This window comes from Sinocyclocheilus anshuiensis, unplaced genomic scaffold (genome assembly GCF_001515605.1).
Source record: "Sinocyclocheilus anshuiensis isolate Anshui unplaced genomic scaffold, SAMN03320099.WGS_v1.1 scaffold446, whole genome shotgun sequence".
Taxonomy (NCBI): Eukaryota; Metazoa; Chordata; class Actinopteri; order Cypriniformes; family Cyprinidae; genus Sinocyclocheilus; species Sinocyclocheilus anshuiensis.
Genome location: NW_015544247.1, coordinates 1673306 through 1699316, shown reverse-complemented (window position 1 = coordinate 1699316; position 26011 = coordinate 1673306). Strand labels below are relative to the sequence as shown.

Below are 26011 nucleotides of genomic sequence, written 5' to 3'. Positions count from 1 at the left end.
AATGCAATGTATAATAGTTTTATCAGTTCTATCCAACATATATAGTAAGTCATGTAGGGTTGGTATTCAGATGGTATAATCCCTGTATCAGTTGTATAGATCTGAAGCCTGAAGAAACATCTTGCTGCTCTACATGAGGTCACCCAGACTTACAACCTCTTCAATCCACTGGAGATTCAAAGATAGATTAAGTGGAATCTTTTTAATCTAAGCAGTCTGTATTTGAGTAGGTTTATACTCGCAGTCCTCAACATATGAATGAACTTATATTGAAGAGGGATATCACTTCAAAGGTGTTTTTTTACGATTGATGAGGTCAGATGGTGGAAGGTTTTACTAAGAACAGTTCTGGGGGATTTTTTGTTTTTTTTCTTGGTTAGGATAAAGTCTTTAGAGGGTAGATCATGCTCAGGCACTGTGGGACCATTCAGGCACTGCTCAATGTTTTGTTCTCACAGGCATTACACACTCATACACATTCACACTGGCTGCTTACATTTTCTCACACTTCTGGGCATTTTTATTTTGTAATTTGCTCTTACATTCTTATAAATGTAATTTTTTTGTGTGTTCATGCATTTTGACATGCTTTCATGAAGCTTTACAATGTTTTCTGTACAATATTTTGATCAAACAGTTGATTAATATGGAACATGCATTGACTGTCTCTCCAGGCCTGCAGCTGAGTTTCCTGGACACGCGTCGAGGAGGGGCTATTGCTGTTTGCGGTTTCCCCTGGAGAACAGGAGGAGAATGTTGCTCTGCAAATACACAACGGCCGTCCACGCTTCCGTTCTTCTATGCTAAAACACTATCAAGTTCTTCTGTGCTAAAAACTTCAGCTAAAAGAGTGTTTGAGACCAATTAACTCGTTACCCGCAGACATTGGGTGGGAATAGCATTAGCATGCTAATTATGCACTCTGCAGCACTAGCATGCGGGGTTGAGTCTATTGCTCTGATGATGAAAGCAATCATGAAAGATGATTTCACATTAGTGTCCAGGAGACCACCAAGAAACTCTCCCCACCAATAAGCGCCATTGCCGAATATTGCCGGTTTTGTATTCGTAAACACATTTTGTCGGGGTAGTTTGATAATTATAACTAAAAGTGGTGTCATGCCCAATTAAAGTCCCCTGATAGCATGCCCATTAGTTCCCCCATTAACGAATTCAACAATTCTAATGGGATTAGTACCATGGGATGCTAATTGAGCGTGACACAGGGAACTGGTATGCTTCCCCACACACTCTTTCTAATGATGAAATTAATGAGCATTTTATGAAACACTGTCTCATGAAAGTGTATTTAGTTCATGTAAAGGCTGTCACAAATTATGCTGTTTTTTTCCTGATGTCTCCTTATCGGAGTCTCACAGAGATAAGCGAGTGATGAGTGGTTTCCAGGCATACAGTGAGTAGAGAAGGTCTCTCCAAGGCCCATGGGCATGATTAGTTGCATTAGTAGCATGGACAGAGCCCATTTCATCTTAAACAAACTCAAGGGCTATTAAGCAAGAGTACGCTGCTCACTATGTTAATGACACACACTACATCACCAAAACCTATAGCAGCTTCCATAGGACTGTTGTGGAACACATCTTTAATTAACTCTTTGGAGAGTTAAGCGCGTAAATTCTTTTCGCCGTGCTCACTGTTTTCCATTGACCATTAGTTTTTATAGTTAAAGAGAGAATTTTCATTATCTTCAAAATGATCAACTGAATCATTTCTGTTTTTTAATTGTTTATATTCTTTGAAGTTGTGTATTTGATCATTTTAAAGCAGTGGTTCTAGGTGCCACTGAGAGGTATCAGCAAATTTCCAAGGGGGCCACAGGGATGACTTAAAATTATTTGTATAAACAGTTGGATATTAAAAGTAAAAAGTAAAAAAAAATGCTAAAAATAAAAGGATAATAATGATAAGAAGAAACATGATGAAAATTGGAAATAATTATTTTTCCCCCTCAATGCATTTTTAATGAAAACCATACAGAATAAGAATTTTGGATATTTTAAAATCACAAAATGAACTGTGGTAATTAATTTAATTTATCTGTAATAAAAATAAATAAAATGAAAAACAAGCAGCCTTCTCAAAATTACATCAGAAAAACTAAAGAAAATATCTTAGCCTGTATGAGGGAGTTTTAAAAAAAAATGTGTTGGACAATGTGTTGGCCCTTGAGTTAAAAAGGTTGAAAACCACTTATTTAATAGAATAGTTTAAATGAGTTGGATATTTCTAATGAATCACTGTTCTGGTTCCAAAAAAATGGTCTGACTGATTTGCTCAACAGATTCTTGAGTTCAACTTGTGGTCTCGAGTGGTTGGTTTCCAGACTGCTAAAGAAGATTTTCAGTGAATAATGGCTTAACTTTTGGTCTTTTTCTAAAACAAAACTATTGTATGACTTTTTTTATATAAGATTGTACACTTTCTATGGGTAGTATGGACTTTAATGGTACTTTTAAGGCAAATTTGAGGCCAAATTATATGCACTTACAAGGAAGAAAATGACCAGCGCATCCATCCGTCTCTTTTTGTGCTGCATAGAAGAAAAAAGTGAAGGACGAAAGACATGAGGGTTAATAAATGAAAACAGGATTTCAGTTTTGGCTGAGCCATTTCTTTGAGCATATATCAGTATTTGTATGTTTATCTAAAACCAATTCCCTTGAAACAAGACCTAATTGATAATTCATGAGTGCAATTAGCAATTAATTTATGCAAGTAGATCATTTGTGGTGTAAATATCCTCTAGCATTGCTCCAATGTTTTCTTAAAATTGATGAATGCTGTGACTGATCGTTTAGGGTTCAGTCATTATAGGACTCCCTAGCTGATGCTTACGGCACGTGACTGAAACTTGAATACGTTGCATCAGATGTTCAGATCGTGAGGTCGTTGACAGGTCTGCCTCTCACTGAACAAGACTGAAATGTTTTTTTAGTTTCCAAACATCTAAAATAAACACATTATTTCAGTAAACACATTTTGGTCTGGCATAATTAAAGTTAGCTGTTAAACTGCTGGCAGATGATTTTATTCAGAAAGGCTTTTAGTTGTTGTGACAGAATTGATCTCCCATCGTAAAGAAGCCCCACTGAATACTTTCAAAGGGAGGAGGGATAGGAATGCAGTGTTGTGTCTGTCCTGACTTCTCCCTAAAGCTGTTTCTTCTTCTACCTCTCTTTCTCTCTGCAGTAAGCATATCACAGGGCTGACTTCCCTCAGCATCCACACACATATTGATTTGATCATTAAATCTTCATCACAAAGAGGAGATGCGATACTTTTTGTCTCAGTGCTTTCACTGCAGAGCACTCAGTCAGGCTGTTAAGTGTATGAACCTGAATGATGTCATATTTTAGCAGGATAATAACCCCATCTTATGTTGATGGTGCCAGCCCATGAAATTTACTGCTTTTGGGGAATGTCCTATCTCCGGGCAGAATTCCTCAGTGGCTTGAGTTCTGTGCCAAGAGGTATTCTGCTGCTAGTTTTTCAACTTCATCTCCAACTTCTCCTCTATAAACTCAGATCTATCTATAGTTCTATCTTTCATTCTATCTATCTATCATTCTGTCTGTTGTTCACAAACTGATGATATTCACAGCGTTAAACTGCTTGGCAAAAGCTGATTGGTTCATGTTGCATCTGCAGCCAATGAGCTTACTGCTTTACATTTAAACGGCTGGTTAGCATTCACTAGAGCATTTCGCTGCACGCTTTCAGAGTTCCTCTGATACCCTCCACCTTCCCCAGCTCCACCTGTATAGATCTGCTATGGGTTATTTTATATATATTTTTTGTGCAGCAGCAGTATGTCTTAAATACTCATGACACCATATCGGCATATGTATTGGCAGTAGCAAGTTCCTGTACTTGCTTTGCAGCAGCAGCAATAACCAACAGCAGCAGCAATTCAACAGCATAGCAGATCTATTCCGCCAATACCAAATACATTATCATTGTCTTATCCATTACCATGCTAAAATCTTCCAAGTGTTGTCATGATAGAACTATAATTCTGTCTGTCTGTTTATTTGTTTCAATGCTTTATAAACTTTTTTTTAACCTTCAAACAAGGCTTAGCCAACCATTCAAAGTTTTTCTTGGCAAATTTCTTTTCTAGTTCAAAAACTTAGTTATATGAATTTCTTTATATTTCGAATCATTTTTCATTCTTTACATTCAAGATCAAATTGCATTTCTGCATCCTGTTTATATTGAAAGTGTTTACTCTACATTAGTTTATGTACCTCCTAAGCTCTAAGGGAGGGGAACGTCTCCTCCTCCTAAAACTGCTGATGAGCCATCATTTGTGCAGTGTGTGTGTTGTGTTCATGATGAGCGAGTGATTAACCCTCAGTGTTTGATGCTAGGCCTCAGCCGTGGCCCTCAGCCCTCGCAACGATGGAGGTAGACGCTATAATGACAACCAGTGGCACCATCTGATCGCTACCAGGAAACAGGCCGTGGGAACAATCATTGTCGACAATCAATACAGCGGTAATGATGCACACACATATGATATTCATAGGCGATCCCCGCACCCTCACTTCTGTCCTGTTCGGTCATTCAGTGCCTGTAAAGCCCCCCACTTGAACAGATTTCTAGCAAAGGAATTATCAAGGTTAATCATTGCCATTCATTGTGTGATTAGAATAATTAGGCCAAAGAAGCCTCTCCTTTCCTGAACTTACATTTCAATTAAGGCTAGAGGTGTGAAGCGGAGTCTCCCGCTTCCTGTCTCAAAGCGGTCTCAGGGGATTTTTCCCACCAGAGGGAGGATTGCTTTATCTCATTCACTCTTTTGGAGTAATATAACTTTATCTGCACTAGAGCACCAACTGAAACCATTGGAATATAACAATAAAGTTGTTAAAATACTGCTGCGCTCAGCTCTGATTATTAGACCAGCCAGGAACGGTCTCAAAAGAACATTATTGTATTGATTTAGCATTAGCACATGTTCAGGGGTATCAGGTCATATTTTTTTCCTCCAACAGGATCAGCATCAGCTACAAGTGTGAGCACCATCATCGGTCAGAACACGGGTGTTTTCATAGGAGGGATTTCAGAGAATTTCACCATTTTTAGACAAGATGCTGGTAATTTATCTCTAAATATTTTGATTGACAATATCCAAGTATCTACAAAGAGTTGCAAGTGCTTGTTATATATATATATATACAGGTCCAGCCAAACTGGTGCAGCAGGGGTTTGCTGGGTGTTTGAGGGATGTGATGGTGCAGAAATCCAGTGGCACTACTGATGCATGGGAGCCCCTGGACTGGGACACAGCACTTGAAAAACATGAGACCTATGAAAGCTGGGAGGGCTGTCCTGCTGTCTCAGAAGATGGGGCGTACTTCCTAGGACATGGTACTTCCTACTTTAGACTTCTTTCACATGGTCTGATCATTTGTAATGTTAATATGTGACCCGTGCTGGCAAAAAAAATCCATGCTACAGACAAAAAAAGTGAAAAATTTCGATTTTGGTCGAATTTCAGGTTTTCAGGAAAGCCCTCGTCTAGCAATCCCAATGCTCCCAATAGTAATTAAACATCTAAAATGATCTTTATTTGTACTTTTTCTGAGAGGAGTACCTTTTTCTCTGCTTGCTTCTCACGCCGTCGCTGACTGACATATGAATCGTGTACATAACGGTGCTTCTGCCAGCGCGCGATCCCAATACATACACATATTGTGTATACAGAATTACAGTAGTTAAGAAGGCTATTCACGCAAACATAATCTGTTATGTCTTAAGTGAACGTTTGGAGAACTGTTGGGGGAAAACATCTGATGCGTAAGATTGTGTAACATCCGTGCACTACAGTAGGTCTTAATATATAGGCTGTCTGTTTTATTAATCTAACAATAAAAGAAAAGATCACTTTTGTTTAGATGTAAAATGAGAAAAGTAATGCACTGTTTGTTTCTTTCTTATATTTGTTCTATTTAATCTGTTTTTGTTTTTAATAAGAAAGCTAAAATAAAAATGGCTATATTGTGATTATTAATATAGTAATTAATATTAAGAAAGGAAGTGGAGGAAACAATGCAATGTTGCTCGGTGATTTTGCTTTGGAACCTTCAGAAAACTTCAACTTGAGTTTTCTCAGAAGTTACTTTGCTGACTTCGTCAAATTCAAACAGGTGTAGCTGAGTCATTTTTCGTCCGATTCCAATAAATCATATATCATTTTGAAGGTCCTTTAATGGAGAATTTGAAAATAAAAATAACTCACTTTTGAAAATTTGCTAAATTTGACTCATTTTGCCAGCACATGTCACATATTGAGATTTTCTAACTGAGTCTATTTCTTTAATTTTTGTATATTCAGGGTTTCTGGAGGTCAAGCCTGAAATATTCACTGGAGGAGATTATTTTGAAATATCATTTGAGTTCAAAACTGATCAGCTAAATGCAATGCTGTTGTTCGATTATGATATAGATGGGAAAGATTTCATTTTGGTAAGTTTGCTTAAATCTAATCTAAGTTTCCTTGCAGGTACTTTAGTGCAATTAATTATTAATAACACAAATTCTGCAATTAAACAAAAATTTATTGACATATTGAAATAAATATGTTTAAATTTGATACATTTAGATTTCATGACTTAAAATTAGTCATGGCACTTGACTTGTGCTTAATTCTGTAACCTCAGTGTTGCAAGATTTTGCAAGTATTGATATTTGATTAAGTGCAAGTAATTCAGTTAATTAGCAATATATGCTTGCTAAAATACATATGTACAGTGCTTCAAAACATCGCTGTAACTATTGTTTGTCTTCATGACATCCATGCGGAGCTGCAGGGCGTCTTTCTCTTCTTGGTGTTGCGTTGGGGTGAACAGACGGCAGAGTTGAGTGTATGGGTGGGCCTGTCCTACTGTGACGGGGGCTGTAACACTGTAAAAGTGCTGAAGAGAGGCCCGTTAGCGAGTGCTGGCCTCAATTACGTATATGAACTGGACAGAAAGGGCATGGGCGGCCCTCTGACCATCAGCTCTCCACTCTATCTAGGGGGAGTCCCACCTGGAGTAAAGCACCCAGCCCTGAACAAACACAGCCTTGCTGGTTATTTGTAGGTTTATTATCCTGAAAACCTCAAAAAAGTTGGAAGCACCCTCTGATATATTTCTCTGACTTGAGCGTGAGCTCTGTTTTTAATTCTTTTAATTCTTCAATTAAAATGTGTTTTAAAATGACATAACTGATAAAAATGTTCATCTACTCGATCTGTCTAGTGTTTACGGACAGTTTTTGTTGTTTCTGATAAATCCAGCCAGTTCAGAATGTGACTTAAGCATCTTTCTCCCTTTGTCTCTCCTGTCTTTGTCTCTCTTCCATCCTCTTCTCTTCTGCGCTGCAGGTTTTGGCGGCTGCATCAGGGATGTTAGATTCGCACGCGGGCCTGTCGTAAGCTTGGCGGCCGTGTCCAGCAGTGCTGTCAGAGTCAATCTGGATGGATGCCTGTCAGCTGACACCAGCGTTAACTGCAGGGGAAATGACTCCATTCTGGTGTACACGGGCAGAGACAGGAGCGCAGAGGACCTGACACTGCAGCCCTTCACAGGTAAAAGCAGCATCTGACCCCTTTTCGCAAGCACATCCCCACCAGCGTGGTAGCCAAGCCTCATTGACCTGCAGCTATTTTGGCCTCGTGTTGCCTGCCTTGTCTCTGTGTCAGGCGATTGTTTGGCCTGATTTGTCCTTTCTGCTTAGGGTTTGTTATTGTAAAGACCAAACAGAAGAACAACATAATATGCCCAGCCCAGCGATGGGCGCAGACACGACACCAGGGGCGCGGAAAGGTCATATCTAAAACAGCTACTCCTGTCCCCTTCATCAGCAATACTGCAAAACTGTTGAGAACTGCACCTTAGCTAATGCGCACGGACAAATATAGCCGAGGTACCTCTCTTGTGAGTGATGGAGATGGAGCGAGAAACAGTTTGTGGGTTACTGTGAGCAGGGTTACGCATCAACGAGGGAAACATTCAGGGAAATAACTTAAATTGTCAATACATGAGCATGAATGGTATACTGAATAGTAGGGAGAAAGCAAATTTATTTTTAAATAGTTTTTTCTCTTTGTGTACAGAGTATTTGTACAGAGTGATGGCATCAGGAGAAGGAGGTTGGACAGCCGGGCCGTGGCCGCGGGGGCGCAGCAGAGAGACTGGTAGGACAGGTGGCAATTGGCAGTCAAATATCAGCAGTTAGGCTTTGGATCTTACTGGAAAAATCCTACGGTCTGATGTATGCACTTGCCTTAATAAGGGTAAATGTATATACAGTACATATAATCAACATTGATAATAAATCCAAATCAGCATATTATAATGATTTCTAAAGGGTCATGTGACACTGAAGACTAGAGTAATGATACTGAAAATTCAGCAGTCACAGGAAGAAATTACATTTGAAAATATATTCAAATAGAAAACAGTTATTTTAAATTGTAAAAAATAATGTTTGACGATATTACTGTTTTTACTGTCATTTTAATCAAATACAGTAAATGCAGCCTTGGTTTCTTACACAAACATTAAAAAACTTTTGAGCGGTAATTTACAGTAATCTTATATGTAATTAGGTAAATACATAAAGTACAGTTTATGTTCCCAAAAATACAGTGTATTCTGGCTACTATTTGTACTTTACAGTCATTTATACTGAGCACACACACTCTTACTTCCTCACCTGAGACAAAAAAGGCCTACAACTTAGCCAGCACTACAGGCTCCATACTGATATTTGTTTGTGTCATAGTTTTCAGGCCAACCCATTTTATTCTTATCTGCACAATGTATGTAGCAGTCAAGGAGATGAGATGTGCTGGAAGATAGCTTATCGTGAAGCTCTCGGTGAGAGCATACATCACACACACTGCCTTATTACAGATGAAGATGCTGTCTGGGAGAGAGAGAGAGAGAGAGATGGTGGTGGTGTCCTTATTGAGACAAAGAGGCTTAGATATGTCAAATAATGGTTCAATATTTAATTAAATTTAATTGTGCATATTAATTAAGCACAAAAAAAGTAGACTTTGCAAGCTACATTGGGCTATGAAATATGGCTTTATTTTAATGGTTATAAATGTGTATTTTTAAATGACATATTTGAAAGTTACTACAATGTAAATTGCCTGTTCCGACCCATTTTATTTATGTAAACTGATGCATTTTCTGGTTGATATTAAAGATACTGAATGAAAAATAGAAAAGAGGATTTGATTTTATCCATCAGGAATAAGTTTGCTAAACCGGTGATCAAAAATAGCTATACTGTAGGTAATTCATAGTTAATTCGTTTTGAATAAAGATTAAGAAATTAAATAGGGTCAATTTTGATTTCATTTTTAATTTATTCTGTCAGGCTTATTTTTCACTCTCTGCATAGTTACACATTTACTTCCTGGCATTCAATAGCAGTGTTGTTTGGTTAAGGAAACCTCAGTAATTTGTAATAGCAGCCCTGTTGGTACAGGTGATGAATCACAAGGACTTCCTACTTAAATGTGTATACACCGCATTATAGGTCAGACCAGCGTTCCAGTGGTGGATATATCACACACGTCTGCTGTCTGGCTTGTTTTGACTGTATAAACGAGTGTTAAAGAGATTCTGTAGTCTGTGACACATCATAAATGATGCTTGTTGCATTTCTGCATATGTCTGACTGTTTTATTTATGCCCCCTAAAATGTGAATCCTGGAGAGAAAGCAAGCCGTCGCTTGATGGGCGTGAAATATAGCCCAGAATGAACGCTGGATGTACAGTCATATTAAATCAGTGCTGAAAAAGTTACAACTCTAATAAATTGTATTTATGCTAATGGTTAGATATGATTTACTGTGTCTATTAAAAGTAAGGAATGTGTGTGCTGCTTTTCTTTGGCCTGACACACACTTTCTCTCCTTCCCAATTGGATTCTCACACTCTCGTTCCTCTCCTCCCCCTTACTTTGCCCCTCTCCCTCTCTCTCTCTCTCTTTCTCCTGCTTTGCTTCTCCACGTGTCTCTCTCACCTATTATTTCCTGTACAGTTCCACAAAGTGTGCTGCCTCCCTCCAGAGTTGGGAGTGTAAATGTTTCCAGTGTGGAGGTGAGCTGGGAGGAGCCGGCGGAGGTCAGAGGTGTAATTGAGAAGTACGTACTGAAAGCATACAGCCGGGACCGTCCCTCCTCACCCCCCATCAGCGCTACCTTCCCCCACTCTCAGCACCTGACAGGTAAGGGCCCCTCCGTCCGCCTGGGGCTTGACTATGACACCTTTTAACCCTCATGTTCCGTTTGGGGTCTCAGAGACCCCAGGGCCATTTTAATAGCTTGAAAAACATACTTAACATTAAGTTATCAGGTTAATTCTTAATAAAGTCATGAATTTGAAGGGAAAATAACATGTTGATTTTGAATTTGCTATTATTTTAGCTGAACATAACCTGTGTGAAATGTCTAAAATACCTTTAAAAAATTAGTTCATCCAAAAAATGGAAATTGTCGTCTTTTTTCCACCCCCATGTCTTTTGAAACCTTGCATGGAGTCACTTTAGCACTTTTAACAAGGTTCACTTAAGCACTTTTAACAAGAGTGCTTATTACGGAAAGAACATACTTAAGTGTGAAATGAATGTGATATGCAGTTAGTTAGGACTTAAGCATACATTTTTATATGCAATTTCATTCATTACTTCTATTGTCTTTGAAATATGGTTCAGTTGTACTGTCAAATGTACTTTATATAAATATACTTTAATGTAATTTCTACTGAAGCTTGTATGTCATGTATTTAAATATTAGTATATATTATTAATTATTATTAAATATTAGTAATATTTAGTATATTTACTTTAAAATTATAAAGTACTTTGTTAGTCACATCAAAATATCGTCATCTTTTGTCATGCTTTTTAATTGGACATTAAAGTGCATTTTTTAAGTGTACTTAGGTGTATTAAAAACATGGTTTCATAGTCATGAAAGTGACTTTAAGGATACTTGTGCAGTTTTTTTTTATATATACCTTTAAGATGTAATGTACCCTACAAATGCACATTAAATACAATTAAGCACACTTCTTTTTAACAAGAGTGACAGAATGTCCAGGCTGTTTTATACAATTCAAGTCAATGGTAACCATGACTGTAAATCAAGATTTTCAGATAATAAGTAAAAAGTTTTTAATTTTAATTTGTTCCTCACACCGAGGAACATCATGTGGCTTCAGAAGACTCAGAATAGAGTGCACAAGTTTTATAGATCACTTTTTTGTTCTTTTTGGAGCATGACGGTCCCTGGTCTCCGTTCACTTACATTATAAAGAAGAGAGCAGTTTGCTAAACATCATTTGTTTGTGTTTTTTGGATGGCATAAAGTCATAAAAGTTTGTAACGACAAGAGGGTGTGTAAATAACACAATTCTTGTTGTTTTGATGAACTGTCCCTTTAAAAGCAAAATGCATTAATGCTCCAGACGGTCTGTAGTCACGGCAGTGTTCCCTATGTGACATTGCAAGTTTATAGACTGAAAATCTGCTTGGTTACTTGAAATTACTTCAAAGAACAAATGAGGATCTTGAAACAACGATTACGTTCTCAGATGACCAATCACTGTGGCTATACTCTGTCTCCGGGCAAAGCGTAACAAGAAGACCTTTTTTTTCTTGCCTTGTTCTTGGCACGCTTCAACCTGCGCAAGCCTAAGCCGCACTAATTTATGATAGCCGTGACACCAAAAGCAGAATTACACAGGCAGATAAAAACTCCGAAAGCAAATGAGTGGGTAACGAGAGGAGAGCGGGTCAGGCTCTTAATTGAATTAAAAGACGTCTGACAAAAAAAAGTTACACTTACCTGGCCAATTATAGCTCGGCTGGGGTGTTTACCTTCCAACTCTTCCAAGATCTGTCTGCTACATGGATACAGTGGAAGCTAGCCAAAGATTCACTCATACACTCCATTAAAGGATCCTGCCTTTATTTTGGATGACAAATTTAAAAAATAAATCCAGTTTTAAAGTCTACAAATGAATTAAACGCAGCACTTGCTGAGGTCGTCTGTTCTGATTCATAAATTATCACAGAACTCTTATTTTTTTCAATATTTATAGTCTGAATGTTTGGTTTCTAAATGAAACTAACATTTCAAAGTGCAAAACTAATTGTGATTGACATAAAACATGTTTTTCTCATTTTTAATGTGCCGTTTACTTTAGGTTGGGTGTTTGTTGAAAATGAGGGACTAATTTGACTAACTTCCAAATGGTAGGTGAATATGTGTCAGAATATCATTTGATTTGATGTATGTGACCTTCTCAAAACAGACCAGCTGAGAACAAACATTACTGAACTGAGGCCACGTCTTTAATGTCTTCAAAAACAATCACTAATGGGTAAAAGTCCTGAGCGATGAATTAAAGTCAGAGGTATATTGATCACAGCAGGGCTGGATAGTGACTTTCATAGCGTGCAAGAAACCCCCTTTAAATAGCATCAGCCACTTTATCCATTAAATAACATCATTAGTGTCCTATATCCTGAATAGCAAGGCCATATCACTTTCCATCCGTCTGTTTAATAGGAGATATTACTGTTTGATAATAAAGACCTTTTTAAATCCAGACCTATTATCAGAAGTGATGGTTATATTATGCTGTGTTTGAAAAGCCATTGCATTAAGTCTTTTAGGAAGCGGAGTTGGGGAGGCCCACTTTTTGAAATATGGAAGAGAAAAGAATGACATTTGCCTCTTGCTCTCTGAAACGTTCACTTCCTCTCTTCTTTCGCAGGCACTTTAAGTGGCTTGGCTCCTTTTAGCAGCTACAGTATTACCCTAACGGCGTGCACTCAGGCCGGGTGCAGAGAGAGCCCACTCGCCACCGGCTTCAGCACTCCACAAGAGGGTAAAGTCATTTAAAAGGTCCTGACTCCCACATTTCTTTGATGAATAATAAAAGTGACGAGAGGGGCTCAAATAGTGCCGAGCCATTTGCTTGAAAACTCCAAACTAATTTGATGACAAAGTGCAATGCCAGGCTGTAATTGCTCCGTCTTATGTATTTTTTTATTTCCCCGTCTCGTTCTTATTCCCGTTTTTGAAGAGAGTGGTTTTAGGAACAGGGGTAAGTGCGGGATTGAACTCTTTCCCCTTTAATGACATGTATCTTTAATAGCTGTAATGCAGATTAATGGGCTTTTTAATTGCTGTTACATTGTTCATGCGAGAGCCTTGTCTTAATGTAAGGCATCTGAAAGATTAATGAAAGCTTCTTCATTTCACTCAAGCAGAGAAGTAAATCTAAAGACAGTTTGGGCTAAAAAGAATTGATTGTGGAGCCGAAAAGTATGAAATCGAGAATCAAGCGACCCATTTCCACCATTCTCATTCAATCCGGCGAGGCTCGCTCCTGTGGCGTGAGCGCACCGCGGCAAACATCATTCCTCTCGCTTTCTTTCAACTCTTCCAGGCTCATTCTTTATTGCCTTCACATCTGTCTGACCGCACAGGCAAGACAAAGAACCTTCTTCCTCAGTCAGTGAGGAAAAAAATGTCATGTCTATTGACCGAGAGCCTTTTTCCTACATGAAACGGCAAGAATAAAGACAGATTAATTGTCAGCAGCAATTATTTTCTCTGTCTGATTGTAGAAATAGAGCCGGTCCCAAAATAAAATTAACTCGTTTTTAGGCTGATATTTTCAGATTTCTCTCTTTTTGCAGTGAGTACAGAGGTTGAAAAATGTCGATAACGTTTTAATCTAAGTTGGGCTAAATAGCCTTGTTTAAAGGATAGTATGACATTATGGGTCATCGCGGAGTGAAAAAATCGATCTGATGTGGACTTGATTACTAACCCAAATTACAGTATTGATTCTCCATGAGGGAAAATTTTAACATTGTTTTAATATCACCTACAGAAACAATTTCATTCTTAACTTACTCTTGATCAGAACACATTTGACCTAAATTGCTAATTGAGGCAGTCTTTGTCAGTCACAAATATGTTTCATTTGATTAGCGACCTGAAATGGTGCAGAACTTTAAATATATTTTTATTTTATTGTTTTCTTTAATTATTTCTAAACCATTGTAAAATATGAAAATTTGTTATTATTATTATTTGTTATTTGACTAGTTTAAATAATTAATAATTATAATAATAATAATAAAAGATTTTCATATTTTAGTGTAATTTCAGACCTTTGTAATTCACCCCTACATTTTTAATATGCATGTTTATTTTATATGCAAATACATTTTATTTTACATGGTTGTCTCTACTAGTTAACTAAAGTAATTAACTCTTTGATCATTTTATTAATATCTTATGTCTAATAGCTCCAGAGGAGGTTCCTTCACCTGCTGCGATCTCTTTCCCCAACTCTCTGTCTGTCCGCTGGGACCCTCCACTCAAACCCAATGGCATCATCACCAGATACACACTCTACAAAGAACATACTGTTGTGTACCAAGGCAACTTGACCAGCTTCAATATCACAGGTAAGCAAGACTTGAAAATACAAGACTTGCCTTTGCTACCTGGTATCCATTGCTTGAATGGAAAGTGTCCAGTCAGGGTCACGTATGCATTGACTTGATCTGTGACCTTTACTCATTCATTAAATAAATGTTCTGGGTTCATTACAAGCTAAACTATATAAACAGCATTTGTGCCATAACATTGAATACCACCGCAGAACCCTTTTTCCAGGAAATGCTCTTACTGCCTCATTTTATCCATGTTTACACATTAAATGCAAGAATTTAAAAAAGAAAACAAAAATAAGAGGTTGATTAGCATTTGAAAGACAAAAGAGCAACTCGCACGTTCCCTGGGGAGTTTCTTTGAACCATACATGTTATTACGGTCATGTTGTAAGGATGAAATGCAGAGCTGGATGGAATTTGCTTATGATATCTTCAACAAAAATTTGCACAGAGCAAGTCCTGTTTCGATGTGTAACTGGCATTTTAAAGAAGCCACGTTTTTGTTATTTTTACCCCCTGTAGTCCATGTTAAAGGTATATTTAGCCAAAAACATTTTACACAACCAGTCACGTTTTTTTTTTTCACCACTAGAACTGAACAGGTTGTTTGGCACTGTACCATTAGGAGATCTACAGTATATGTATTTTTAGTATTTTTAACTGCATCTGGCAGTGGCGGATCCTGGCATGTGTAGGCAGCTGCCTAGGGCCGCTTTCTTCTCTTCTTTATACTTAAATTTTAGGCGATTTCTATAGCATGATCTTAATGACAAATGTCGAGAGCGCATAATGTTATGCAATCCATGTAATGCGCGAGCACGAATCTCCACTCGCACGCAGATTTCCTTCACTCACACAAAACTGGATGTGTGCGTTTAAATATACATGGTTCTTTTATGAATTGTCTCTCTCGCTCAGATATACATGTACGCTCAAACGTTGTCCCCGCATCACTGAAGACCAGAGGAGCTTTTTTTTTCTAATTCAGTTAAAGAGTAGGCTTTTCTCACTAAATGGAAGCAAGCTGATTATAGTCAGCCTTCTCTAGTCATTTATTTTATTATTTAATACTTATTTTAGTTAAGTGCTTAAACTGTAAATATGCATTTATTAAATTATTTTATTTAGTGCATTTGTATTTTGTTGTTTTTGTATATAGTTATGCAATAAAAGCGAATCAACCAGGTTCCAGAAATAATCACTGAGGGTGCTTCTGAAATTAGTGAGGGTGCTCTAGTCTTAATGCACATTTTCACATATTTTGTCCCATCTATTGCTATGGTTATCACTATGTCCATCACTGCTACTTCGAGAGCAAATCCCGCATAAATATGCAGATGTCATTCCCGAAACTTTACAACGTGTGTGTGGCCGAAAAACAAAGTTTACATTTTAAATGGATTATAAATGGATTATAAGCCTAGAAAACTCGCAAAGAGCGCTCTTTATACCCACTAAAAAGCTGTCACTCTTTGTTCATCGCGATCTCACAAAGTTCTGTTATGACCAATGAATCTCACACTGCACAATTAATACATTTTCTTAATTGAATATGTACAATTTCTCATATGTTAACAAAATTTATTTGATTTTATTCAACTCAAAAATTTAAACTTAATCTATACATTGGGTTACATTGATAAATATTGCATTTGATAAGATAGCATTTGCAGGTTAGCACTTCTTAATAGTGTACCATAGTCCATAGACCCCCCCATGGCCACCCTCTATTGAGGCAGTGCCCCAGCCTGGCCCCCCCATTTAAAATGCTCTAGAACCGTCCCTGTATGTAAGTGACCTCTCTTATGACTGGCTAACCTCTGTGTACTGGCCTAGTGCACACTCTTGTTCACCAGGTAAATTTAGATTATTATTATTTTTTTTTTTTAGAAATTAGTTTGCAAATAAAGTGTCTAAGGACAGAAAAAAAGTGTATCCTGTATCCATGTCCCCTTTAAGCAACTCAAAAAACATACTCTCTTTAGTTTACCAGTTGTGATTAGAAATAAAAGAGAATGGAACAGAAATTAAAAAAAATGGAATGCAGAAGTCACAAGCTACCTTTTTATGAAAGAAGAAAAAAAGCATTCAGAGCACATGGTGGATGCATGGGCCAGATATGAACAAGGGGAATGGCTGTCCATGTTCCTCTTGATTTAATCAAATCCTGCAGTGAATAGGTGGAGCAGATGCTCGGCTCTAAAGAGCGTCACTTCTATTACTGTATTTCATCTTGCCAGTGGTGACAGGGCCAACAGCCAGCCATTGTTTGTTGTTTGTTTTCTTTTCTCTATTCCCTGTCTGCTCTTTTTGCGAGTAGCGGCAGCCCCTGCTCTTGGCGGTAGTGCACGAACATTGTGAGATGTTTTATTAAAAGGCTCCAATGCTCCAGCCGCCGTTTGACCCGGGGTGAGAAGCATGCCTAAATGATATGGAGCCCCCAAAAGGCCAATTTACACTCAAGACAGGTATATTCTCACTGAGATGAATCATTCAGAATGTCAGCCCCCTCCTCCCCTCACACACACTCCCACACATAGACATTCCACTACTGGATTGAAAGGAATTCTTAAGCATGTATGAAACCTTGTGACTTTTACAAATACATAGTTTCCTTTATTTTTCCTTATATATTTACTTATTATAAATAGCTGTTTTAACATGTCCTGATTTGGTGCTCAACAAAGTACATTCAAGACCTTATAGTATGTACATGTTGTTAATTAATATTACTCAGTACTTAATTGTATAGTTATACTGTAACAAGGGCACCTTAAAATAAAATGTAACATTTCTTATCACTGATGAAAACAGTTGTGCTGCTTAATGTTTTAGCGAAAGCCAAGATACTTTTTTTTCAGGATTATTTGATGAATAGAAAGTTCAAAAGCAGAAGGTTTTATCTGAAATAGGAATATTTTGTAATGAAATAAAAGTATTTTGTAATATTTTGTAATGATGCCTTAATGGCATCATCCTTTAGGAAGTGACATATTTTTGGTAAAAAATTGTAGAAACAATTTTCACTCAGATATTGCTAGTCAGTTTTAAAAACAACTACAAAGAAAGGGCAAGTAACACTTGAATTAAACATGAAATTTTGAAGTAGAAAAACTTATAGTATTGTCTTACAAAACATACTTTTTTGTTTTATTTACAACTTGAAAATATTTTTTTACAGTGTAATATGTTTAAGTTTGATCACATGGAGTTTTTTTATTTCTTTTTTTATTTATTGGTTTGTCTCGATAAAACATTCCGTCTTGTTAAAATTACAGAAAAAAATCTGATTAAAATGTAATAAAATTATTCAAACATATTGTGTATATATTATAAATATGTAAGTGCAAATAATCGAATTTTAATGAAAAGCGCAATTACCTGAGCTTAACCAGAGCATATTTCTAAAGATCTGGTATAGATTCAAGATTTTCTTATTAGAAAGAGTGATCAAAACCAAACATTTCATGGCTTCAACTAAATATTCAGTTTGTTTTTCAAGGAAAAATCATGTGTTTTTATAATGGTACCAACAAATCAGTGAGAGCAGGGTCTTATTCCACATCCAGATTGAAAATTACTGCTTGCCTGAGTGTAATCATTGGGGCGTCCATGTATCCGAATATCATTTTATTGCAGCACCTAACCGAAGCTGATGTTGTCACGATGGGAGTTCTCTTTTCACTCAACCTTGTCTCGTTTCTGCTGGTCCCGTGCAAACCCACATAAACAAAGGTCACGCTGAAGTCAATGTCCTCAGTCCACGCTCAGAGAGAAATACCTGAGCGCATATCACATTGAGTCTGTGTAAAGAGCCATAAAGCCTTCAGAGGCACCACACGGGGTCTCCGTTTACATCTCCTTCCATTTGATCAGCCTGAGCTTCTCTCCTGAATGGCTAAAGATATGCCTGACTACATATGTATTACAACCCCAAGCCAAAGCAGAAAATGTACTGAAGGCTTTGAGGGCATTTCTCATAAGACACATTGTGCGGCAGGATGTTATTTTCAGTCTGCTCGGTGGGGTATCCCGTATTTATTGTGGGTCGTTGTAAAGGCAGAGGTCTGATGTGATAAGAAGCTATGGAGCGCTGCATTGCTGCGGCTGCCGTCCCCTTCACCCCGCCATGAGCAAACCCGGGGATTCCAATTTCTTTCAGGATATCTTGGCTCAGCTTCCAAGCTGCCCCCGCTGTGATTTTGGAATATCTCACCTTTTTTATTCTTCCTTCCTTGACAGTAAACTGCTTTCAGGCGCTTCAAGGAGGGATCCTCCTTCCCGTCAAGAGAAACCTTTGAAGTGTACCGTTATCAGGCAGTGTTTGCTAATCTGGTTTCCCAGTACAAATGATTAACAAATGATTCCAGCCATGTGGAAGCAGGAGCTGCTATGTGTGAGGAAGGGAGTGCCAGGAGCTCACTGATCATCAACATAAAGAACCCAAACATTCAGTATGAGAGATTAGATCACATCTTTCAGGTCATATTGGAATTACATGAAGTGGTTGATCTCTGTAGGTTTGTGACCAATACAACGTGACAAAAATTTAGACAGCTAGAATACACATGCCAAAAAAAAAAAAATGAAATCATACTTTGTTTACAATCGCAGGTCATTTTAAAAGGACTGTAAGGTTCTAATATGTTGGTAAATATCACATCTACTGTATTGCAGAGCTTTATTGATAATAGGGAGTTTGAATGGGAAACTTTATATTTCCATCTATAAGTGCCATCTGTCGGCTGTTTTTGTTCAGACCAAAGTGAAAATCGACCCACATTTTTACCCAGCAAACAAGCAGTTGTAAATGTGAACTGGTGGATCGACAAGAAGCTAATACTAATGCATTATAAAAATCGAAACAACTAAGATACTAAGATATATTTTAATGTTGCTAAGTAATCTAATTAATTGATAATAAGTGTTTAAATTAATATAATAATTGATACTTTTGACTCATCACTTTTCTTAAAAATGGTTTAAAGGCTGAAATGTGAAGTTTATCATTTTATAAAATATTTTGTTTTGTGAAAACCTGTATCTGAACCGTAAATCATTATTTTTTACAGTCATTTTACAGTTTAATATGTTACCATAGACATTGCCCTATCTTACTATTATGGTATTAATTGTATTTGTGCAGGTTATAAAAGGGTCTTAAAGTCTTAAATTTGATTTTAAAATTATACCCTGTTAAGTTCATTTACCATTGATAATTAAGTTGCATGATTATTTAAGGTAAAAAAAGGTATTTAAAAATAGTTTAGAAATTTCTCATTTATGTTTTAAAATTTGAAAATCTGTAGCACATTCTACATATCATTTGCATTAAACATTTTTCCAGATTCTTGTTCCTAAATACTTTTGTTTGTTTGTTTTGTATGACTTTGTTTCCCATTGGAACACATAAGAAGTTATCAAAATATCAAACCCGATTTCATTCTTTTCAAAAAAGCATGGCAATCACTGGCTGTCAAGTTTATTTCTGCATTTTGTTTATTTAAATTAATTTGGGTCATCTTGTGAAAACTACAGTACTAGACTAAAACATCTTATCAACCCTTAAATAAATAAATACACATTTGAAAAAAAAAGTTAAAAGTAAAAAAAAAAAAAAAAAAGCCTTGGAGTAAATTCACCCATAACAAACAGGTGAACTGTACCACTGCATTAAACCTATTTTACTAAACTTAAGACAGAATAATACTTCTCTGTGGAATATTTATTTATTTTTATTCAATTATTATGGAATGTTGTTTGTTTGTTTGTTTTTTGTTATCTTTTTTGTTGTTGTTGTTTTTGTTTGTTTTTTACAGTTTTTCATAATTTTCTGGAGTAATAATGATGTTATCTTTCCCCTGTCCAGGTGTTGGCGTATTCACTCCTCATAAATTGATGTTGAGTGCCTGTACTGAGGCAGGTTGCACCAACAGTTCCCAGCTTACCCTGTTCACAGGTCAGTTGACTCCCACGCATGTAGAACCACCCATCCTGACTGTACTGGATGCCCGCAGTTTTTTTTTTTTTTTTTTGTATCTACTTTGTATCTATCGTACTTTTAAGCATTTTTAGGGTATGTGTTTTAGGGCAAAGTAGTTTTTAGGCTGTTTTCCACCCTCACTATGTCCGTCTTTGGATGGCACGCACACATGCACACTAACGAGACATGAACGGGAGTGAAGGTGGTCGTTCTCACCTTTTATATGACAATGTTTTATCAGAGAGATACGCTAATGAGGTGACGGACATTTGCTCCCTGTGAGAGGACGAAACACATCTCAGGTCTTGTTATTCTTTACCATTATACTAAAACTAAGCTCCGCATGTCAAACCGTAACCCTCTGAAGATACAGTGTGACCCCTGTTTAAAAAAATAAGTCCACACTACAAAAATCTCACACTAGAGCGATTTATCTGACCAACTCGTATGTCAAATTTGAGAAGCTGTCCCTATCCACAGCGTGGGTGCATTAATCAACTGAGTGTTTTCCATATAATCATAAAGTACGCCCCTTCCGCCAGTCATGCCATTGGCTGTTTGTCCTTATTGTCTTTGCGTGTCCTCTAGCTGCAGTTGAGCAACCAGGGGAACGGAGCAACAGAGCAGGCCTTGATTTAGGGGCTAATGCTCAACTCCTGCACCCACGCTGGACCGTCTCATTGAACTGAATGAAAACGCACAGTCCAACCTTCTTCCGGCTTGTTTAGCATGCAGAATTTTCTCCAGCATTTGACCCCCGCCGCTTGACTTCATGAGAGAAGAGGGGAAAAAAGAGTCCGCACAAGATTCTTCCCAGCCGCTTGCACCCTGGGCCTATAGCAATCTATGTGAAAGCCTTTAGAGGTTCATCTTCAGCTGCCCTGTCGCCATCACTTAAGAACTATCCGGAGAGGGCACCATGCCACACAACAACGCGAGGGGACGAGGAGGGAATAGAAGAAGAGCGAGAGAGAACTTTAAGGGAGTTAAGGGGCAATGGGGAAACTGAACTTATGTACACTTTGTTTTAGGCCAAGAGAGATGACAGAAGCGCTCCGGCGCATTTCCCATCAGAAAGAAAATGTCATCACTTTACTGAATGATCACAGGTGGGGAGAGAGCGAGAAGGAGAGGGCCACGAGGAGAATATATATTTGAGCTGTCACCTACACCGTGGCAAAATCCACCACCAGTTCACTGCCATCAGAAAGCGGCGATTAAATTACTCACACCACTCCACCTTTACCGGGCCGATCGAGGAGGCCTGTAATATCCGGAGAGAGAGAGCTATCCTTTAGCATTCCCATTCATCTCAATGGCATTCGCTCGGTTGTCTCCCTGAAAGCCATCTTTGCTTAACGGTGCTCAGGATGTTTTGACCAATCAACTGAGCAGTAAATATGGTGAATGATGTCATGACAGTTGTGATTGTCAGTCCCAAACTCTTTACTAGCAACTACCCTGAGCTGTGAAGTAATGCTTTTATAAAGAATCTGGGGCTTCAGAATGAACTGGGAACTGGTAAAACCTCTAAAAGAATATATCATAATATAAAATATATGTGTATATAAATATAAATATAAATATAATGCATTATATAATATAATTAAATAATTGCTGTTTACAAATAATATACTAAAATACATATCTTTAAATAAATATATAAAAATATTATTTATGTACACTACCGTTCAAAAGTTAAGGGTTGAGATAAAAAAAAAAATTGCTTTTATTCAGCAAGCGTGCATTTACAATAGATCAAATGTGACCGTAAACACATTTCTAATGTTAAAAAATTAACAAACAAATGTTTTTTTTTTTCTTTTGTTTTTTTCTTTCTGTTCATCAAAGAATCCTAAAAAAAGGATATTGGTGGTAATATTTCCACCAAAATATTACACAGCACAATTGTTTTCTACATTGATAATAATCAATATTTGAATAATTAGTTGATTAATGAGGTTGATTAATTGGTTAATTAATTAGAATGATTTCTGAATGACACTCAGCTTAGCCATCACAGGAATAAATTGCACTTTAGAATATATTAAAATAGAAAACATTTATTTTAAATATTAATATTTCACAATATTACTGGTTTTACTGTATTTTTAATACATGAATGCAGCCTTGGTTCTTTCAAAATCATTAAAAATCCTATCAACCCCTAATATTGGGTTCTCACTTTTATAGACGTGGTGTATTTTTATTTTTTTTTTTTTTATATATCTCATCAGAATACTTTTAAATGGTTTTCACTGGAGAAAGTTGGGTTTTTGTCACGGTGTAGTAACAGCATCTTCCAGCAGGGGTTGATGGGGGCCGAGCTAACCAGCAAAACCTTGACCCCTTGGATCCACAACATTCCCTCTCTCTCTCGTCTTCAGCAGTGTAGCAGCCCACCTCAACAGCCTTCATTCAATTATGCTCGTTTCAGACATTGAAGAAGGAAAAAAATACAAGCCCTTTCTTTTTATTACATGATTTGGGATTGCCCTGGGGTTGCCAGTTTTTGGAATATGGTTAAAGAAAATCTGTCCACTATATTAAATGTCTCAATCCCTTTGTCCCCTTCTGTCTTTATTTTAAATGATCTTTCGGACATCCAACTTAACAAAATGCAGAAGCGAGTCTTTTTAGCTGGCTTGACAGCGGCCAAGAAAATTGTTGCAACAAGATGGAAGCCTCCACATTGTATTAATAAGCAATATTGGGTTCTCACTTTTATAGACGTGGTGTATCTTGAACTGTCCACTGCTCGCCTTCATGGCGCCAGAGAGGACACCATTAGACTTTGGGCTCATACTTTAGAGATTTGAATTAAGGAGATTCGCCCCCCTCCCAAATACACACTTTCTGGTCTTGGGCTTTTTTTTTTATTATTATTATTTTATTTATTTTTTGAAATGGTTATTGGGATATTTCAATTTGAATAGGACAAGAAGCTGCAATGATGATAGAGGGAGAATGAGAGCGAGAGAGAGAGAGAGGTTGGGGGGGAGAGAGAAAGGCAGAATTGTAATTTGACATTACAGATGATATCTCTCTCCCTCTCTCTTTTTTTCTCTCAGGGTCTAATTGTAGATACAGTGCCTTTGAAAGGTATTGCCTTGTTAGCAGAATCGTAATAGGAGAGGGTGAAGGATCATATGTGTTCAATACTCTTTTGTTGTGTTGCGATTTGCCTGTGAGAAAGGTTGCGAGACCCCGGACTGCAGGATATGCACAAATAGAATATCAGCAGAAACACGCTGCGTGAAAGTATACGGCACCTAGAATAAATGTTATTAATAATTCTCACAGTAAGACGTTAACTTCTCACTACCTTTACAGTGATGTTCAAAAGAAGAGTTTCAAAATTTGCAATTATGTGGTTCTGAGAGTTTATTTTCAAACCAAAATGAACCAAACTTCATCGTGTTGCCGTAATAACTGAATGGCAAAAATATTTTAGATTCATATAAAAAGAACATTAGCCAGAACATGAATATTTATATATTTTATATAGTGCATGTATACAATGTTAAAATAATGTAAATAAATAATGCACAATAATGTACCAAAGTGTCAGCAAAAAATTATTACAATTTTTGATTATTATATTATTCAGAATTTAAAGAAATACACAGACACCATGTGATGATGTGTATTTTTTGCATTATACCCACAGTTTGCTCAAAAATAATGTTTGCTTTGTTCAGGTATTATAATTGATTAAAATGCCATATTATTAATACTATATCCAACTGCTTATCAATTATGCAATGAAATGTCTTAATGGCCGTTGTCGTTTGCCATTTAAAATGCAATTTAATTTATGCCTAAACCAAATTAATCACAATAATGAATAAGGTCACCTGCGGGTGTGTTTGCTCCGTGTGGACCAGGAGGCCCTTGTGAGCTTCGTACTAAATTAAGGAAACAAAGAGGGTCGGAGAAACATCAGGTCAAACTCATTGCACTTAGACGCTTGATGATTCCTCTCATCACACAGGAGGTTACTGTTCTATTTCCCTCTTAAAACAACAAAGATGATTTAAGCTCATGTCTCAGTCTTGACACCATTACCTTCAACAGGGGCATTGTCTCCTCTAGACACTCAACTCTTCGTTTGAGGATTCAGACAGACATGCCACTCAATTCTGACAGAGATATAAGGGTCATTTTACAAAATGGGTGCTATTTGTGCTCCTCATTTACGTGCGAAAAAATAATCATAACAATAAACAGTTTCACTGTGTTAATATAGGCGTTTTACTCAAAACACCAAAGCAAATCAAGTAACGTAAATGTATTTTGTCCTTGTTGTTTTTTATTTTTTTTATTTTTGTTGGGTCTGTCCTTGTCTTGTGTTTCTAATTTCTATTTATGTATGAATTAATGTGAAATGCATAGAAATAAAATGCTAGTATATTGTCTGTTTTTTCTGTTTGTTTAGATTTTAGTTGGTGATGTGTTACTTAAAAGTTTAAAGCTGTCCATAGGTTGTTGCCGTCCTACTAACTTTTCCATATTTTCCCCACTTTAAAGTAATATAAAGTCAAATCAAATGTAAAAAAAAGGAAAAAAAAACTATGTAATCATCTTTTTCTAGACGTGAACTCCTCAAAATTACATTTTTTTTTTTACCACTGTGTTTTGTTAAGAGTGTCAATAGAGAACAGTCATAAAATGTCAACATTGTTATCTTGATTTTATAAAGTAAACCACTAACTGAAAAGTAGTTCCTCTTCAGGAACTCGAGCTGCGTCGGAGGACGCTTCGGGAACGCCCTTCAGCGTGACCGGCTCTGAACCTCGTGTGTAATCAGACCAATAGATGGGCGAGACGTCACGGGCGGGTGACGTAATGACCAGGAAGCTATAAGCACGTGCGGTGAGACCAGCGTCAGCTTTTTGTCATTCAGCAAGCGCTCTGTGTGTGTGTCAGTCTGATATCTGTTTGTGAGTCTTATTTAGTGTTGTCTGTCACAAATCTAAAAACAAGACAAAAGCAGACACCTGAGGCGAGGGCAGGCAGCGTTCAGGTTGTGTGTTCCTCCCTGTCCGCGTTACTTTACGGGTGGGGATACACACAGTTTGTTTGCTGTCTGCTTGGGAGCAAGCACGCAGAGTCAGCTCTCAAAAAAAAAAGGAGCTGACGGCCCGTTTTGGTGTTACTGCCGTGCTTCGCTCTCAGAGGGCTCTCTTTGAGGAGAGAGCCTTCACTAGCGTTCCCCGCGATGCCGGCCCCGCTTTCGCCGAGGCGGAGCGGCGGCTGTGCTCGTGGGTTTCGCATATGGATCCGGTGGATTGAATGTAGACGGGCGCGTCCCTATCTACTTCCTTAACCACCAGATCCAGCGCCCGCTCTCGGGGTTCGGAAGCCCGCGCTGCGGTACTTCACCCCGGGTAGAGGGCGCGACGCTCCGCCTGTCTTTCTCCGAGGAGATTGATACGTAGGGCGTCGAAGAGCTCGCCAGTTGCACAAACATGAGTTACACAAACTTGAGTTACACAAGCATATTATGCCTGATAT

General features: G+C 37.6%; 1 pseudogene; it reads left to right on the top strand.

The window, feature by feature from the left end:
• Positions 1–26011, top strand: part of LOC107697660 (usherin-like) — a 241341-nt pseudogene that overhangs the window by 80533 nt on the left and 134797 nt on the right.